Source organism: Ceratotherium simum, chromosome 2 (genome assembly GCF_057802395.1).
Source record: "Ceratotherium simum simum isolate JZ-2026a chromosome 2, ASM5780239v1, whole genome shotgun sequence".
In the NCBI taxonomy this organism is placed as follows: Eukaryota; Metazoa; Chordata; class Mammalia; order Perissodactyla; family Rhinocerotidae; genus Ceratotherium; species Ceratotherium simum.
This window is the reverse complement of record NC_141901.1, coordinates 60,618,049-60,638,396: the sequence shown is the minus strand read 5'-3', so window position 1 is coordinate 60,638,396 and position 20,348 is coordinate 60,618,049. Positions and strand designations below refer to the sequence as shown.

Genomic DNA, 20,348 nt, shown 5'->3' with positions numbered 1-20,348 from the left:
AGAAACACAACTGAAGAGCTATATGACAATATGTATACAAAGTTTTAGAAATATTCATAGTCATATCTAATAACTCTAAGAACTCATCCAATGGAAATAATCTTAGCATAAATGCCCTCAAATAATTGTAGACAAGAATATTCAGCATTGCATTATTTATGATTGCATAAATGACAAATAAGCTTAACGTCCAAAATAGCAAAAATATTAAATAAAGCATTATCTATATATATATAGAGAGAGAGTTTTGTAAATCACATTTTCAAAACTACTTAAGAAATAGGATATAGTATATAGTGATAATATAATTGTAAATAAAAAAGTAAGAAATAAAACTTTATATAGTATAAAATACAAATTTTATAAATATACATATACATTTATATATGAGATATCCATAGAATAAAATATACCACATTTTTAGAGTAGATGGTGCTGTGTTATATTTATACCTTTTTCTATTTACTAAATTATATTTCTCTGTTTTTTTCAAATTTCATTAAGAAGTATATATTCTATTTCTAATTAGAAAGCAAAACATTACCAAAAAATTAAAAGCTATACATTTCATGTTGAAAAAAATTGAATAGTGACATATAAAGTATAAATGAGTTAAATACAACAGTAAGAAGTTTTGATAAGCTGCATTTAAATCAATTTTTAAAAGTTAACCTCTGCATAAATGAGTGGATATAAAATGAAAAGGAAAAGAATAGGCAATCCATCAAAGAACTATAAATAATTAATAAACATGAGAATATTGTTCATAATCTTAAGCAGTCAAAACTATATAAATGTAACCATTATAAAATTCTCAACTCTAAATTTGACGAAAATTAAATCACACACCTCTGCATACTATACAATCTTGAAGAGGTAAAAAGATAGGGACCGTCTAATGCGTCACAGGTAGAAAGCCAAAATGGTACGATATTTCTATAGAAAGTCATTTGGAAATGAATGCTAATGGTTTGTTTTCTGAAAAAAAAGATTATGCTTTCCATATACTGAGCGCTAGTCTATCAGAGTGGTCAGGAGCGTGGTCTCTGGTCAGACCACTTGGTTTCAAACCCCACTCTCAGCGATCAGCATGGTGTCCACGAGTAACTAATTGAAACTTTCTTTGCCTCACTTAACGTATCTGTAAAATGAGAATAGTGGTCATGATGACCTCATAGGTTTGTCATGAAAATTAAGTGAATACGTATATGTAAAATTCTTACATTTCCAGAAAATGTTAAGCAGTCGATAAATATTAACTGTTATTCATAGTATTATTGACATTTTTAGAACCCATTTTAAACATAGAGGGAGCAGGTCTATATGAGGAAGGAAGAAAACCCTGCATAGGGCAGAGCAGCTGGAAATGTAGTCTGGTTTTGATCCCCAATGTTGTGATGTCTTATTAAGACCCACAATCAGTCCCACTCTGGTCTTGGCTGAGCACTGTTGGCCTCATTTCTTTGGCTAAAACCTGTTGTATGACCCTTCATTCATTTTCCCATGAGTGCGCTAAAACTATCTAGGTGCATTTTACTTTCTAGAGAACAACAAAAAGGAAATAAATGGAGAGTAATAGAGAAATCTTTATTCTCTTATTTTGTAAAAGCTACTTGTCTATAGCTTACGGGGATGTCTCACTTTTTTGCTTTTCTCTTACCTCCAGGAAGTAAGGTCTTCCTTTCCCTCAAGCACTATTGTATTTTTTGAAGTAGAGGTTCAAAAAAGTGATTCCCCAAAAACGTGTTCCTCCAGTCTAAGACCAGCTTGCCCTCCTTTCTATATCCAGTTTCCTTATCAGAGATCCCACTATGCAGGAGAGGCACACTCCTATCTAAAAAGGGCTGTAAGCTTACTGTGATACCCACAGGACAACCTAAAATATTGCACAATAAATCTAACATGTTAACAAGGACAACAAAAACACTAGAAGCAGATGGGTTTCTTCAGATATGATCAAATACGTTTACGACATTGTTATTTACACTGTGTAAATAATTGGGAACCAGCTAACTATCCAACAATAAAGAAATAAACTATCATGCAGCGGAGGGTGTAATATAAATTTATTAAAAATAAGTTTTTGAAGAATTGTAATGCCAGGAGTTAAAAAAAATGCATAATGTAAGCGTGTCTCTGCATTATGAAATGTATTGTATCATTTATGTGTGTGGGTGTGGGTGTATGTTGATAAAAAGAGAGCGAGAGGGCGTCGTGGTGTGTGTAGGGAGAAATGGCTTATGGGAAACATACCATATTTTAATGGTAGCTACATTTGGTTTCTGGAATTATGAACAGTGATTTTTTTCTCTGTTATGATTTTTGCATTTTCTAAGTTATTTTGAATCAGAAACATATTCAAAAAGCTTAAATTATCTACTCTCATATTTCTGCTATAAGGTTTGAATGTTTCAAATAGGTTTATCAAGACTTAGGCATGAATGAATTTAAAAATATATTGAACAATAAAAATTGTCAATGTCGTTAATAATTAAGCAATTTAAAAAGCGTAAATGCTATTAAAATTTGTATCTGTCAGATTGGATTATTAAGAATCTTCTTACTACCCGATGAATGTGGGAAAAGAAACACACTCATACAATCGCTGGGAGTATTAATGGATGCAGCAGTTTGCAGGGGAGGATGGTGAGAGCAAGGAACATCTGAACATACAGATCCTCTTGCTTAGTGACATCCTCTTGCTTAGAAATCCCACTGTTAGGAATTTATACCTTTTCTAATCAAAAAAAAATGTGTAAAGATAAATATACATGAATGGTCTCTGATTTTTTTCTAATAGCAAAAACTATGTATTACATAATAATAAAGCCATGCTAGTCGGTGTAAAAATAAATGTAAAGTGGGATATAAGTAAAGATGTAGAACATCTTCCAAGATGTTTTGTTAATTAAAAGCATCTGGTTTTAGAATTATATGTAAAGTGTTTTTACATTTTTACATAATATCCAGATTAAGCAGTAGGATTTCAATCAATTATAAAATACAATTATGCATATTTTAGATCTGCATGGAAAATTTCAGAAAGAATACACTAAAAAATTTTTGACAGTGATTATCTCTGGGTCATGCTAATAGAAGTCTAGGAATTTTTACTTTCCAATGTTTGTTGCACGGTATTTACTACTTTTATAATAGTATTATTATAGTATATAATCGTAAGGAAACAACTGAGGCATATTCACTGCCATTAAAGTCAGAGCTGATTTAATTTTTCTTAATTAGTATGCTGAATCTGATGTTGTCTTTTGAGACTGAAAAATTATAAATGCCATCTTTTTTACCAAGGGAATAAACATTTTCACTTTCAGAATAATGACCTGCTTTGTTCAGTCACATTTTATTACTGTTAGGTCAGATTTCACTCAATCCCCCTGTGTCATCTGGATATTATGTAGAATAATAAACATTTTATTTCATTTAATTACTTTAGCAACTGAAATCTCACTCATGATTTCCAGTTCTACTCTTTATTTGTTTTCCAAAATCATGATTTTTATCAATCAGAAGTAATTTTAATGAGATTTAAAAAAAAGAAACCCAAAACTAAAAATTAAAACACTCATTCTCAGGGCAATCAGGATGTCCAGAAGAAATTGATATTTCAACCATCAAAAACAAAGAGCGGCTGAAGTATTGGATGATAGTTAATTCTATAAAAAATAAGTCCTTATTGTCAGTTTCAATAATATCCAAAGACAAAATATGCAAATCATCAAGTTTCAATTAAGAGTCATGGAGTAATTATAGTAATAATCAATTTTGCTGTAGCAATTAAAACATTGAACTCAGATAATAGAGGATATACCAAATACAAAGTAACTTTAAAATTGTAACCATGGATACAATTTTCCACCAGCACTAATTTCAAGACAGAAAATATATATCCTAAAATAGTGACTCATTATATGTAAATATATTTTAAAATTACTTTGAGTTCCAAAGAATCATTTTATAGGCAATATGCTGCATTCCTAAAAATAGGCAAGTGGATAAAAATACATTTCTATACACCGGAAAATACTACACACACACACACACACACACAAGTAAATTGGTTCAATTCTCCAGTTCTTCCCATATGTCCCAAAAAAAAGCTATCAAGAAACCGATGATTGTTTCCCCAAACTGAGACATCAGTGTTCAATATCTTGAATCTTACTAATACACCTTGCTAAGGTTATTTTACACATGAGACTTTACACTGCAGATAAAGGATACAATAGGGGGACTGGATTCAATTGTTGAATTCAAGCTTAATGATTCACTTGATTTTTTTCCTTATTATCATCATTTCTATAGAACCATTCAATATACCCTCTTACTGTGAAATGCAGTTCACTCTACACAACTTGAAAATTCCCCACCCAAGTTCACAAAATAGCTCTAATCATTTGAAAGTTCTCTCTAGGAAACTTTAACTACTGAGAATTAGTGGTAAAACTAGTAACAACTGTTTATTATTTTTGAGACAATTTTAAGACAACAGAAGCATATCTTATTGCCGTGAGACTCTCATACAGCAAGGGCCCTAATCTGGGATGGATGAATGAGCTTCATTGCATCACAGACTCTGAAAAAGCCTGCAAATTCTGCGTGTGTGTGTTTCCATGGGACTCCTAAACTTGCATTGACTTAAAAACAGAGGGGAAACCCCTTTTACAGAAAGGTTGGTAATTTGTTAAACAATCAAAAATCCCCCTTTATCACTTTTTTCTCTACTGAAAGCTGAAATAATGGTTGCTAGCCTCTCCACCCATAAAGAAAACAACTTGTTTGACAGTATTCATCTACATCAGGTATTGATTTCAAAATAATATTCATTTCAATATTAGGCTGCTTAGATGATTTTTTAATTATTATATAAAAGATCATAGTACATGATATTTTCTAAGCCCTTAAAAGAGAGAAGAAAAAAAAGAGTTAGTGGATTATTTCGATGTCAAATTAACAGGGCAAGAGAGGATCTAAGATGAGAAATAGCTTCAACCTAAGAATTACTTTTTATTCCTCAATTCCATTTTACTAACTGAAAATATCGATTAGAAAACAACAAAGTTAGACCTCGGTGCCTCATCTATCTTCTTGTATTAAGAGGGCAGCACTAACAGAGAAGCTCCTATTAAATGTAGGTGTCATTTTTATTCCTTATGCAGTTCTCTTTATTCTGCACAGTTTCCTGAGGGGTGTGAAAATAAACATACTTAAGAGATTTCACAAGAAATCTGTAAGTATTACTTCAAGGTGATATGCTGCAATTTGATCCTCCCTGCTATCTTTTGTTCCTCCAAAATAAATCACATCTTTTATTATTGTGTCATTTATTCATATATTGGGCTTTTCATCTGTAATTGTGACTGTGTCCAACACACAAATATCATAATTGGTATGAAAAACGTTTAAATGGAACAGCAACCAATATTGGTTAAAAGTAACAATTCTGCTGTACTGGAAGCTATATCACACATGTGGCAGAAATACAAGTAGAAAAATGATTAAACAGCAGTGCAAGACATCTAGAAGAAAAATAGTGAGGTATAAGGGGGCTGGCCCGGTGACGCAGCGGTTAAGTGCGCACGCTCTGCTGCTATGGCCCGGGGTTCGCAGGTTCGAATCCCAGTGCACACGGACGCACCACTTGTCAGGCCATGCTGTGGCGGCGTCCCAAATAAAGTGGAGGAAGATGGGCATGGATGTTAGCCCAGGGCCAGTCTTCCTCAGCAAAAAGAGGAGGATTGGCAGATGTTAGCACAGGGCTGATCTTCCTCACACACACACACACACACACAAATGAGGTATATATTTGTGACTTAGAGGGCATATAAAATGTGTGCTCTTAATTTTTAAGTGTACTGAGACAGAGATTTAGATATTGTTTTATTGTTAGTTTGTAATTTTATTAAACTGTAATCAGAGAGTGAAATTTGCATAAAATTGACCCAGTTTAGATTTTTTGTTTGAAAATTCTTTGGGACCTATTCTGCCAGCATGAAGAGAATGTGCATCCTCTCTTTTTCAGGTATAGGATCAAACTGTTTTTCTGTCAATCAATTTATTCACACACAGACATATAAAATCAAATTTTTAAATTTTCCTGTTCCACTCTTATATTGCCTCACTAATATTTTAAGGCTTTATCTAATAAGTCATTTTACTTAATTTTTTGTACAGCTGTTCTATTACTTTACTCATTTTTAACTACTTTATCTATCAGTCTCTGAGACAGATGTGTAAAAATCTCCCACTGTGATTGTGGGTTGCCAATTTATCCTTTTAATTATTAGCATTATTTAAAAATATTTCTAGTAGTAATCGTAATAACATCTTAGTGTATTGTTCTTTTTGCTGTTATAAACCTTTATTTCTATATTTGTGAAAATATTCTTTTTAAAAAGGGAGGGTTAATTTACATTAACTTATAATTTACTGGGGTAAACAGACAATGAAAATTAAAACTAATTATTTTCTTGTATTGGATAGTGACATCTGATATAAGGAAAAATGAAGCTGGGTAAAGAGATAGTGTGTGATGGCAAGCCTCTCTAAGGAGATGACTTTGGAATAGAATCCTGAGAGTGCTTGATAGATCAAATCATGTCAGTTACTGGGCAAATAGTGTTCCAGGAAGTAACTGCAAAGGTCTGGGAAAGGTAGCCTGAAAGGAAAGTTCCAGTAATGGAAAGAAGCCTACATGACTAAATTAGAGTGAACAATGGGAAGTGTGGAATAGAACGGTATTAGAGAAGAGGCAGCCAGCCGGTGTTGTCTAGTAGGTAAGATTTGGTGCCGCCATGTCCTGGGTTCATTTCCTGGTCAGGGAACCAGACCATCCTGTCTGTCAGTTCTTATACTCTGGGGGCTGCATGTTGCTGTGATGCTGAAAGCCATGCCACTAGTATTTCAAGTACCAACAGGGTCACCCATGGTGTACAGGTTTCAGCAGAGCTTCCAAACTAAGACAGACCAGGAAGAAGGACCTGGCCACCCACTTCTGAAAAAAATTTGCCATGAAAACCAGCTGAATAGCTGTGGAGCAAACCCTGTGAATAGCTAGGGAGGATTGTCTGATATAGCACCAGAAAGTGAGAGGATAGTGCAAAAAGACCAGGCAGTGTTCCGCTGTGCTATACACAGGGTGGCTAGGAGTCCGAATCAAATTGATGGAGCTAATAACAAAGAGAAGAGGCAAGCCATGCAGGGAATTAAATTTGGGTTTTAATCAATTTGGTACTGAAAGCTACTAGAGTCTGTTAAATCTGCTGTAGCAGATTTCTGTTAGTATTTACTAGGTGTATTTTCTTCCATCTCCTATTTTTATATATTCTAGGTAATTTTGTTTTGTGTGTATCTTTTAAATAGCACTTTGCAGTTTGTTTTTTTTTAATTGAGTTTTATTTTACATACAACATTGTGTAAGTTTAAGGTGTACAACATATTGATTTGATACATTACAATATGATTACCATAGTGGCATTACTATGATACATTGATACATTGATTTGATATATTGCAATATGATTGCCATAGTAGCATTATCCTCTATTGCATCACATAATTATCATTTCTTCTACTGTTGGAAACAATTAAAATCTAGTCTCTTAGCAAGTTTAATGTTTATAATACAGTTTTGTTGTCTATAATCACTGTACTATGTATTAGGTCTTCAGGACTTACTTATCTACTAGTTGCAAGTACGTACCATTAAACAACATCTCTCCTATTCCCTCACCCCCAAGCCTCTGGTAATCCCTATTTTACTCTCTGCTTTTATCATTTCAGTTTTTTTTAGTTTCCACATATAAGTGATATCATACAGTATCTGTCTTCCTCTGTTTGACTTATCTCACTTAGTATAATGTCCTCAAAGTCCATCCACGTTGTTGCAAATGGCAGCTCATGGCTGTACAGTATTCCGTTGTATAAATATACCACACTACCATGTTTATTGCAGCCTTATCTCAGCCGAGATATGGAAACAACCTAAGTGGCTGTCAATGGATGTTCTTTTGTCTAGTCTGTAATTGTCTAAATGGTTAATAAGGAGACAGAATAGAATGGTGATCAATAAAGTGTTGTCTGGATTCAGCTTTGTGACTTTGGGAAAATATACTTAAATTATCTAGGTCACAGTTCCCTCTTTTGTGAAATAAGAATAATTATAGTACTTATATGATGGGTTTTCTTGAAGAAGTAAAATATTTAGTACATATAAAGCCTTTAGAATAGTGACTAGTTTGTAGAAAGTGTTTAGTAAGTGTTAACTTTTATTATTAACTGAATTTGTTCTATTCACATTGTAATTAATGATTTTATACACACACATGCATGCATATATACATATATAAAATTATTTGTAATATATCTCATTGTGAGTTTTCTTTTCCTTTGCTTATTTTTTTCTTGCAAGTTTAGGTTGCACTAATAGATTTCTTTTAACTATTTTGTTTCCCTATACAAATTCAGAAGCCATAAATTTATTTCTCTTAGTGGTTATCTAATTAAGAATTTCTTAAAACTCTGCTTTTTAGAGATAAGGAAAGACAGAAAATGACTCCTGTTTATGAACTAGAAGTATATTGAAAACAAGCAAGCAAAAGTAAAATACCAGTGTCACCTCACTCTAGATGTCTGACAGTGACATCTAGTAGTATTTAATATATGTAATTATTGTCTCATTGAACAAATTAAAGCAACATAGAGAAAAGAATTAGGTCCCTACTTAGTGAGTTATATTTAGAATAAATAAGTGCATGAAAAGTAAGCTATTGCTTCTGTTATAATAAGTTTTGTGACATGGATTGTTGAAAATTTTCAGGAAAAAAGAATTGGGGAGAAATCACAATAAGATGGTCTTTTAGTCACTGGTTCGAGACGTTGTAGTGTATATCTTACTTACTTGAATGATGCTTTGAGAATAAATCAACTCCTTTTGCTTCCCTTGTAAAAAAGAAATTAAAATTGTAGACCCTGTCTATTCAAACTTTGGTCCAAAAGGAGGCTTCACTGCAGTGTCCATTGAGTGAGGGTACCTGGGCCAGAGAGTGTTCTGCTGTGGGGACCATAAGTGGAATGATTATTTCATTTGTTCTCTATCGGATTCACCAGGTAGACCTGCCTTAGTTGATTGGCCTATGTTAATGGGGTAAAGTAGATTAGAATACAGTTTCCTCCAGTGCTTGGATCCTCTAAGTAACTCTATTCCAAATGGAAGAAAGTCTCAAATCACCATAACTGATTTTAGTGAGAAGCTTCATTTATTAAGGAAGATTGTTTACAAGTCAGAGAAACCAATCGAAACTAGCTTAAGCAAAAGATAACCAAGCTTATTATGGGAATGCAGGGACAGGACTTGAAACTGAAGGAGAAACACCTCTTGCCATCTTTCATTTCTGCTCCTCTCTCAGCATCTGCTTCATTCTGTTCTGACTCTGTGCACTGGCTTTTCTCTTTCTAAATCCACCTGATGACAGTCCAGTTTTTTACATCTTCTCTTTTTAAAAGGCAAGCACATATTGAAAATGAAATTCCTCAGTTACAATTCTAAATTTCCAGAGAAATGACTATCATTCAGAAAATATCCTTGGACCAATTAACTGGTATAAAACCTTGTTATTTTGTGTGTATTGAAAGTAAGTCTTAGGGGTAAAAATTCTAGTTGGATGGCATTTGGCAAACAAAGAGATATTTATCTCAGAAACCAAAAATGTACTCAATAGTTCACTAGTGTGAAAGAATAACCCTCATTTCTATATGTGCATATGATTCTGGCTATTCTAGTTATGGACTTATTTCAGGGTCTGATACTTATTAGGCCCTTAAATATTAGTTATTATTAAGATAGGTTTATACAATTCAGTCCCATTCCTGTGACTGACCTAGAGAAGATAAATATCTTTACATAGGAAAAACATCAAATATGAGGACCTGAAGTATACTTCTTAAGAGGTCATTGACCCTAAATATATGTCAGTATATCTTCAATTACATATAAAATCTTCATATGGTCAATTCTCTATGAAATAATATACCGTAGTATTATCTAAACTAAGTTTTTCCTTAAAATAGTAATAGATGTTATGGAAAAGAATCAAGACAATTAGATTATAAATGCAAATATTTTTATCTAGTCTATTAACTGGAATGAGACAAAAACAAATTGCTAATGACCTTCTAGGAAAATAAAAGCTAAAACGTCTTTTCCCATTAGTTCCTTCTTGCTTACCAACCTGAAATACCTCAGTTGCCCTTTCTGGCTCATGTGCCTTATTGAAACCCCACAGCTACACTCAGCAGCTGGACTGCTCCTGAGATCTGTGCTGGTAGGTGACCCGTAGATAAGAGTGGCAGACTATTAAATATTGAAGTTTTCCAGTAAAATCTGTTTGAAAATATTTGAATAAAAAATGAATTCAACTCCCCTTTTAAAACATGTGTCATGTCTACAACTGAAAGTTTAGAAGGTGAAGAAGAGAGATTACCTGAGGAGCTGTAAATTGTCATAAGCGTTTAAAGCAGTTAAAAGTGAAAATCAAGGTAGTATAATTTCTAAATTCTTTCTTTGGCTTAAAGTCTATCATTAGGGCCAATATTTGAATCATGTATTATTGACTCTAGTTTAGAGCTATGAAATTAAATCTCTGTATATAATACATAATGTTATAGTCAGTGTATTCCACATTTTGGTCTCTTTAATTACACAATATAAAATTCAAAAGAAAGATAAGAGATTATCTAATAACCCACATATATAAAAGATGAGAAAACTAAGACCCAAAGAGGAAAAGTGATTCTTCCAAGGGCACCTTAGTAGTAGTGGCAAAACACGCTCCAGCACACAAGCCTCCTGGTTTCCACTTGTACTTTTACTGTTTCACATACCCTCACCAGGTGGTCTTTCTTTTACTTTCTTATAGGTGAATTACAGGCTTCTCATTTGTTCTCGTCTCTCAATATAAGATACTTACTGGTAGTAGAATTCACTGTTTCTGACAGCTAACTTAGCCTTGGATGAGATGGCAGCATTATTAATATTTATAAGGCTTTAGTCATAGTGCTCTGGGTATTGTTGAATTGGAGCAATTTCGTTGAAAACAAGTTGATCAACTCAAAAACTTGTTTGAAATGACAATTGGTACATTCCAAAGAATAGCCTACTCTTAGATATTTAGTTTTGTTAAAAAATTCCCTTTAATATCGAAAATCTAACTCCTAAATTTTATCCATAACAATCAATGCAGAGTAGAAATTCATTACATACTTAGATTTGTTTAAAATAGATAAAAATGCTGAAACATCCATAAATATTTGCAATGCCACCTCGTGTTTATTATCAAATTATGATTTAGGCCTAAGCTTGCTGTAAATTAAAATCCTTTCAACAAAATTGCATGTAGCTCTATCATTCAAATAATTTCACTAGCTACAGTGAACGTTGTACTATATTATTATCTGAGGATGAAAACATCTATTTTCTCTACTCATGAAGTAAATTTATATCCATAAAGAAGCTGTGACCCCTTGTTAATAAACAAGGCATGCATTCAATGAGTTTGTTGCTGAGAAAAAAAGAATTATTTCCATCACAATAATACTTTCTAGCAATTCATGTGGATGAGGTTGAAAACTGGGGACACTCAATGCCTTTTAAAAGGAACGGCAGAGGGGCATTTTACAACTAAAAATAGACAAATCTCTTTTCTTCCAAACATAAGGAAGTGTGTTCTAAAGAAGAAATTCATTTTTAAAAGCCACAGGAGCATTCTCATTTTTCCACCTGAAATACCTCTCCAATTTTTGCATTAAAATTCCATAGTTCTTGGAAAGCAAAGAAATGACTTTAAATCATGACTTATCTTACTTTTTATGTGAACCCTTTCCATTTTATTGGAAAATGAGTTTAACCTTCAGACATTCCAATAATTTATCTACATTTTATGACCAGCTGCTTCAAGACACACTTAAGATTTATCCCAAGTGCTTGTGGTCAGTCAGCAAGGCAGCACATATTTGTTGAGTATCAGATGCGTGGATAAAACTATTTTAGGCACAGGTTTAGATTTTAGGAATTATGTTTAAAAATATTTACTATGTATATTTATATTCTCTAGCCTTTAATTTCTTAGGAAAATAACAATGTTATTAGAAATGCACATGACTATATATTTAGTGAGATTAGTGATAATTATGATGTGAATAAAAACATCTTTCTTGAAACAGTGTTATCTTGGCTGTTTAATGTCAACAGCAGTCCTGGTGGATTTTTACAATTAAGCTATTTGGTGAACATCTATAAGAGACTCAGTTGAATAGAATATCACTAATTATAAACTAGCTGCTCATGAATGCATATTAACAATTTTTAATTCTTTTTCCAAATTACTTTTAGTTTTCCAATAAAAGTCTACAGAAATTTTAAATTAGGTAAAAATTTTTGTAAAAATATATAAGGATGCCCCCTTTACCCATTATATGTTAAAAAACCAGGCTTTCATTTTAAAGAAAGAAACCTCATCAAGGCTGTGACCCTATTCATGCAGTAAGGGCAGTAGCAGGACTCAGATACACATACTCACGATTCCTCCCGGCCTCGTTAGTGACTGAGGAATATGTATGTCATAAACCCAGTTGGGCTACATCAGCAACACTACATTAAGCAGCGTATACAATTTGCACATTTATGGACTGATATGCTTAGCATTTATGAAGACTCATTTTTCTATTGCCTGAAAAGAAACAATACTAATAGTGTGTGCAATTAGGAGCTCCCAAGAATAATGGAAAAATTGGTGACCTGTAACCACTTTTAGTACTGCGTGCTGCCTTGAAAACATAATGAATTCCTCCTTATTGTCTTTGCAGAATATCAATGCAGATAAATAATCTACCAGACTACTGGACTAATACAGGAGATGATGAAAGGGTGGTGACCAAGGTAGTCTCTAAAGATACAGCCTTACTTCCCTGTACATCTCCCATCCTCCAACTTACTGATGACTCCTCTTGGTAAGTTAATTCAATTTTAAAAGCATTTATTAATAATCTCCTTCTCTGATAGGTGTTACATAAATAAACAGGAGTCGTTTGTCTCCAGGAATAATAACACACACTGAGAAAAAGAGACACATAAATGAAAAAGTTCATTAGCTCTATAGAAAATACAGAGTTAAGGAGCAAAGTGAGTGGTGGAAATAACACTTAAAGAAGTCAAAGAAAAATGCAATTAGAGGAACTAGGAGAAATTGGGGAATCCTTAGAATGGAGTAGGAGCTTGGATGGATATTAATGTATGGATATAAAGGGAATGAGAGAGAGAGAGCAGATGGACAATGACTAAATCTGAGGAAGAAGGTCAGGTTGTCCTGGCCTTGCCCACAGGTGGTTTTATGCCCTTAGTTTAGATATGTAGCCCCTTCTCAGGAAAAAAATTGACACTTTGTGTATCATCACTCCTACCACAGGAGAAGACACAACAGAGAGAGTCTTGGGTTGAAGTGACCCTGGGCCAACCTTAAGGTCCTAGGCAACAGTGCAAACACAGGTGTTCTCTTTCATAGCCCCAGGAAAAGAGTTCTCCAAGAAAATATCAGCCTGAGAACAGTACAAGTTTTCCCAGGTCTACAGCCACCAATTCTCATATAACTTTTTAGCTCAACACCTCTTTATCCCCTGCAAAGAATACAGTTCTAAAATAATATCAGAATTGTAAGGATTATTAAAGGCTACACATTTCAACCCCCAATTATTAGAACAAGTGCCATGGCCACAATTGGGCATTGATTTGAATAGAGATTGTTTGATGTCACAACCTAATTCCTCTTCTGTGATGACTGTTTTCTCTCTTGCTTGCTCTCCTACTTCCCTTGTTTCAACTTTAACCACTCTCTGATCTCATCCTAACCACCTCTTATTATGCTTCTATTTTCTTCTGGTTCTAAGCACCCTCCTGGTTTCACATTCTTCTTATCTAACCATGAATTGCTAGTTGACTTTATTAATTACTCTCTTGTGAGCTTTCTCAAGTTCTTCCATCCGCTCTCCTTTTATCTATAATCCTGGATCAATCTAAACATTCAGCTTCTCCATACCTACACAGTTGGCAAGTGTGCGTGCAAGAACCCACAAAACTGTGCATATTGCTGCAACTACAAAAAGACGTGGTTTTCAATTTCCAACAGATCCTCAGTATCTGTGTTTCCATTTGTCTTGGGTCAACTCCATTTCCTGTTACCCAAATTTGCTGTATGGAAACTTACTTGTTTTTAAGTATCCTACTGTACCTTTAGATCAATTACTTTCAACAACTGATATGATCTCCTACAGCATATACAAGAGTGAAATCACCATGTAGGAGAATCCTCAACTTAATGACGTGTAATCTCATGATTATCCATTAAATACCTATTCTTACTTCTTTCCTCCCATCTCAGAAATGGTATTACCTCTAATTTTTTTCCTGAATTCTATTTCTTCTTAGCTGTTTGTTGGTTTTGGCCCTTCAATTGTTTTCTATATCTACAGCATATTTTTCTCTAGAAGCGTCTTTTCTTCAGCCTATTTATCTATTCATTTCTTTACAATTTCTTTTAGCTGCTATATCCTCTACACTAAAAATTGAAATTACTTCCTGAAATGCACATACCAACTTTTGGGAAATCCACAATTTCCATATGATTTATCATCCAAAAAGGGCCACAGTTGAGACTGAAAGAAGGGTGATATTAATAAGTAAAGCCAGAACTGTCCAGAGCAAAATGAGATGTATGACCATCTAAATAAGGAACTACCTAACCCCACCTTTATATTACAAATGATTAGACTATGAATGGATGCTTGATTTGCCTTGGGGGGCAGGAGTGGTTGGTAGAACACCTTGGGTCGAATTTTCGCAATTATTTCTAAAACAAATCCACAATGTTACCACATTTTCCGGTATTTATTGATTAAATCGCAGAATAAATGTAGGGTGACTCACGTATCAACTGGCACCTAAAAATTCTGTATATGGTAGTAAAGCTACTCACTTTATAAGAAATAAAAGCCTCATTCATTTTTGAAGAGTTTTAAAATATTTTGTTTGAGGAAATAATCTAGGATATCCTATTTGTGTACTGGAATACAAAACAATGATTAGATCTGAAATTAACAGCAAATTTTATTCTTTTCTCTTTCTGGATGGGTAGAAAGGGAGCCATATCTAATGTAATTCCTTAATTAATTTGCATCCCATTTCTGCTTGTTCTCAAGCTTAAGTCTTATCTTTAAATTGTCTTACCATTGTATAAGATTATTTTACTGTTAGTTTGGGTTCCTGGACCCGATTTCAGTGTGTGGGGTCCCCACATAAAACAAGCAGTGGTCTGACACTAGCTGAGTGTCCTAGAATTCAGCTCAATTCTGACACTATTTACTGAGTGATAGCATCACGTTCCACAGGTTAAGGGTTCAGGTCTATAAGACTGCCCCCTCCCCATCTATGTCAGACATCAGTAGCAAATCCAGGATGTTACTTGTGCTCCTTGACCAACCAGCTATAAGTCAGAGGTTCACATGACTCTCTCCGTGGGTTTGATTAATTTGTTAGAGCAGCTCACAGAACGCAGAGAAACATTTTACTTACTAGATTACTGGTTTATTATAAGAGGATATAACTCAGGAACAGCCAGATGGAACACAAGCATAGGGCAAGGTATGAAGACAGGACATGGTGCTTCCTTACTCTCTCCAGCGTGCCGCTCTCCCCAAATCTCCATGCCCAAAGGTCTCAGAGCCTGGCCAGTTGACAACTGATCCAAACTCCACACCCTGTCCCCTCCCTGGAGGTCAGGGGCATGGCACTAGAAATTCCAACCCTCTAATCACATGGTTGGCTCCTCTGGCAACCAGTCCTCATTCTTAGGTGCTTTCCAAAAGTCACCTCATTAACGTAACAAAAGACACCTTTATCGCTCTCACCACTTAGGAAATTCCAAGGGTTTTATGAGTGTGTGCCAGGAAAAAATGAAGACCAAATTCTTGTAATAAATCACAATATCACACCATTTATATAAAATTTTATTTAGTACTGTTTATATGGGAAATCTAATTTCTCAAGGAAAACAAATTACCTCTTGTAGTAGATTTTTTTTAAAAGCTCTATATGTCACTTATTCACAGAATGATCACACACATTCAAAGAAAAAAGCAGAAGAAATTACCTATTTAAAAAACTTTAGTTTATTTTTGTGTCTCCAATCAATCAGTATGGTGTTAAATGCAAGAAAGGTTTTTTGACATCACACATTTACTTTAAAATAAAAATACATATTTTCACATTAACATATTTATATGTGTCATGTTGTAGTTAGTACCAAGAGAGATCCACAATATTACCTCTTTTTCAAGTCAGCGCTGATTAATTGATTAACTTGAAGAATATATGCAGGGTGAAATCTATACATATATATGTATATATATATAAAACTATTTAAATTAATATATGTATATATACATATATAAGTATACATGTATTAATATAAGAATAAAATATAAGAATACATATATGTATTAATAGAAGAATATATGTAGAGTTATATGTATGTTTAGATTTAAATATACTTAAATAAATGTAATTTAAATTTCTCCCAAAATTAAGGGTTAGAATTGATTTTGAGTAAACACAAGTCTAAAGTAGAATTCAGAAGAATATTAGATTTTAGAGTATTTTTCCCCTTAGGAAAGCTAGGTATTTATTGCTGTCCATAAACCTTGAGTACTATGTTATCATTAAATTAATAAGTGATTATTATTATATTGATGTTACATACTCTTCTGGGCACAGAGTGTAATATCTGGCTGTATGATTGGATTTTGAAATGCTAATTGTTGCAAGTTAGTATGCAGAATAAATTAGATCTGTCATCAGTGGATTTTTCATGCATGCTACGCTAGATAGTTTAAATCTAAAGACTGAGCATTATATCTAGAAGGTATAGCAGTGTACTACAGGTGGTGGTCTATGTGAGCAGCTTTTGCTAGAGAGATAGACCATGTTATAATATGGGGGTTCAAACAGATACGTAGAACGTTATAACACGAAATCCTAAGAGAGGTACAGTCGCTAACAAAGGCAGCTTAAAGGAGTCTTTGCCTGAATCCCAGTGTCCTTTCACTCCCAACAGCCAGTACTTGCTGCTCCTTGTTGGTAGGCTGACTTTGGGCTTCACATATCCATTTTTCCTGCATGCAGAAGAGCTGGAGATGCCTGGGAGTTAATGTCTCCCCAGACATGGCATTTAACCAATGACTGAAAGATAAAAAGGTATAAATACTTCAGGTTTCTTGTACACTAAGGAAAAGTTTCAGCTATAACATACACTGTCTCCAAATTTCTCCTGTATTGTTGAGCCAAAGGTAACATTCATAAACATAGCTTAGGGGGGTTCCCTTGCTTGGACTCTCTCTTTTCCCAATCCCCCTTCCCCATTCTCCTACCAATTTTCCCTGGGAATACTTTCAAATTATTCTCTTTCACATCAATCCTTCTCTCAGGTTCTGCTTCTGGAGAACCCAAATTAAAATACTGTTTATGGTGAAGAAAGAAAAGAGGGCAACGGTTGGGAAAAAAAGACATAATTCTAGTTCTAGTGGAACAAATGATACTCATCAGGTTATTAAAATTGTTTAAGACAGAGAAGGTGAAAAGGTTAGGAATCAGATGCCAGAACTGGAGTACAAGGGACAAGGAAGAAGATTATTAAGTAAGTATCTTAAAACCATATAGTGAAAAGCAGCAGAACGTACATTGAGAAAAATTAATCCTGATTTTCTTTTTGAGATTTACAACAGCAATATCATCACATTGAAAAACTTACAATTTCTCATGGATAGAATGAACAATGGTGAGTTAGAAGAAGGAAAACCTATTGACCTAGTTCTTAGCTGTGTAGAGAATTTTCAATTTCAAATGACAAGAAATATGGCTTTTAATGAACTTGAACAAAGATGGATGGAATCTGAGGTCAGTGAAAATGCAGTTTTGGATCATATATAGTTCATAATTCCTGGAGAATGTCCTTGTTTTGCTTTTGTTTCACCATTTGCAGTTGTTGCAAATATTGATGAAAAAGACTTTCAAACAAGACAAATTGTACAGCCACTCTTCCTAACATGATAGAAGTGGTTTCTGGAATCTTGGAACAAAATGTGTTAATGTTTCTGTCAAATTTTGGTACTGTAAGTTTTTACCTTGGCTACAACTCAATACAGGATTTTTTTCCTACCATGTTCATGAAGCCAAACCCAAACTGTAATGGCATAAATTGTAGGAAGCAGCAGGAAGAATATAAGAAAAAGATAATGACACTCCCCAAACAGGAAGTTGATTGGAAGAAATAATACATGAAGATAATGAGAGGAGTATTGAATTGGTATCTGAGATTTCAGAAAAAGAACTAAAAATTCTTCAGGTCCAGTTCCTGACTTATGTGTAGGAAATACAGTGGCAGGAAAATTCTGCAGCTGAAATGAAAAAACTCTGATGAATGAAATCAAAGAAGAACTAAATAAATGGAGAGATATTCCATGTTCATGGATAGGAAGACTCAATATCATCAAGATATCATTGCTTCCTAACTCGATCTATAGATTCAATGTAATCCCAATCAAAATCCCAGCAAGTCATTTTATGGATATGGGCAAACTGATTGTAAAGTTTATTTGGAGAAGCAAAAGACCCAGAATAGCCAACACAATATTGAAGAAGCACAGAATTGGAGGACTAACACTCTCTGTCTTCAAGACTTACTATAAAGTTATAGTAATCAAGTAAAGGTGGTATTGGTGAAAAAACAGACAAATAGACAATTAAAAGGTCGGTAGTTGCCAGGAGGTGTGGAGGGGGTCTGGAGAGAGAGATGATTAGGTGGACCACAGAGGATTTGTTTTTCTACATTTGCCCTTCGTTCTCCAAATTGTATCCCAAGATCACCTGGACCAGAATAGTGTGACTGCTTGTTAAATGCGCAGAAACTTGGGCCCTACCACAGACCTTCTCAACTAGAATCTCAAGTGCATGATCCTCATAATTGGCATTGTTTTAAAAAGTGCCCGAGTGTTCATGAGACACAGTAACATTTGTTATATTTGCCCTAGAACTCAAGGCTAGACTGTTGGGTTTTAATAACCTCAATTTGTCCATAGGATTGCAGAGCCACCTCACCACCAGGTGACCAGGCAGGGCCAGGGAGATGCAATGATAAAGAAGTTAACCATTGAACTTAAAAACTACACATGTGTATATTAACAACTAGAATACAAAATGTGTTCTATCAGAAGTGGACTATGAGCTATAGTCTGATCAGCCCACCAAAGAGGAAATTTCCAGCTCTGACTTTCTGGGTGAAAGGTGAGAAAAGGCTGCAGAAAGGAGTAGCATTTGAGTGGGGCTTGAATAGTGAGTGGGATTTTGATATGCATATGTTTCTGTAGGGAGAAAGGTATAGGAGAAACGATATTATAGACCAAAGTATTAATGGTTAGCCAGGCACAAAGTGACACAATGTACCAGTGACACAATACACATGTCAACATCCTAGTGTATGAAAGGCTTTGATTCAAGATGAAGATTAAAATGAAGCAGGTGCTATGTACACTCTCGACTATAACCCTTGAAAGTGTTACGTAATCTCAAGTGTTACAATTGAGTGTGAACCTTATATTGCAAGTAATAGCACAAAGGGATATGTTTTGATTATAATATTTTACGTAGATGTTACTAATCAACCGTCAGCAGGTTGTGAATTTTGAGTTATTTTTGGTGTTATCAGTTGTGTAGACATAAATGGGGACACATCAGATAAATTGTGGCTTTGGAGCAATTATTAACTTGTCTGTATTTAGCTCTGATATTTTTGTAACTTTAGAACAATTTTTTAAAAAACATGCAATACATACACTCCCATTGCAATGTTAAGAGATACAATTATGTAGCATAATATGTTCTAAATTGTGTTCCTCAGAAAACATGTAAATAGGTGCTGTGGGTTGGATTATGCACCCTCCTCCCCTCAAATATATGCTGAAATCCTGGCCCCAGTACCTCAGAATGTGACCTTGTTTGGAAACAGGGTCTGTATAGATGTAATCAAGCTAAAATGAGGGCACTAAGCTGGGCCATAATCTGATATGACTAAAAGGAGAAATTTGAATGCGTGTGAAGATGGAGGTGGAGATTGGAATTACGCTGCCACAACCAAGGAACATCTGGGGCTACTGAAAGCCAGAAGAGGCAAGGAAAGAGCCTTCCTTTGCAGGTTTCACAGGAAGCATGTCCCTGCCAACACCTTGATTTCAGA

The 20,348-nt window shown here is 34.4% G+C and overlaps 1 pseudogene; it reads left to right on the top strand.

Moving 5' to 3' along the window:
• The window catches only part of LOC101387267 (ubiquitin-like modifier-activating enzyme 5), a 35,577-nt pseudogene extending 17,060 nt beyond the window's left edge, over positions 1–18,517 (top strand).
• The last annotated feature ends 1,831 nt before the right edge of the window (positions 18,518–20,348 follow it).